This window comes from Penaeus monodon, chromosome 25, assembly GCF_015228065.2.
Source record: "Penaeus monodon isolate SGIC_2016 chromosome 25, NSTDA_Pmon_1, whole genome shotgun sequence".
Lineage (NCBI taxonomy): Eukaryota > Metazoa > Arthropoda > Malacostraca > Decapoda > Penaeidae > Penaeus > Penaeus monodon.
This window is the reverse complement of record NC_051410.1, coordinates 35,120,962-35,121,311: the sequence shown is the minus strand read 5'-3', so window position 1 is coordinate 35,121,311 and position 350 is coordinate 35,120,962.

Below are 350 nucleotides of genomic sequence, written 5' to 3'. Positions count from 1 at the left end.
CAAAGGACGATTTTAAACACGGTCTCGACACAATTCCCGCACGCAAAAAACACGTACCCATTTTGCATTAAGGTCATAAAAATGATCAGTCCCCAAGGAGCTAGGAAGTCAACAGAGGCGAAATTTGTGTTGCATGACAAAAACTGGTCCATCTGTTGCATAGCCTCGGGGTCTTATAAGCGTCTTGATATTTTCGAGTAAAAATAAACTTTTTTTTGAAATTCTGTTAATGAGGAAAGAGCGTAATATGGGTGGAGGTGAATCTTTCTTTGTATTTTTTTTATTGTTTTGATACTTACGTAAAAGAAGGGAGGGAAAGTTAAGAAGGGAAGAGAAGGAGAGAGAACACC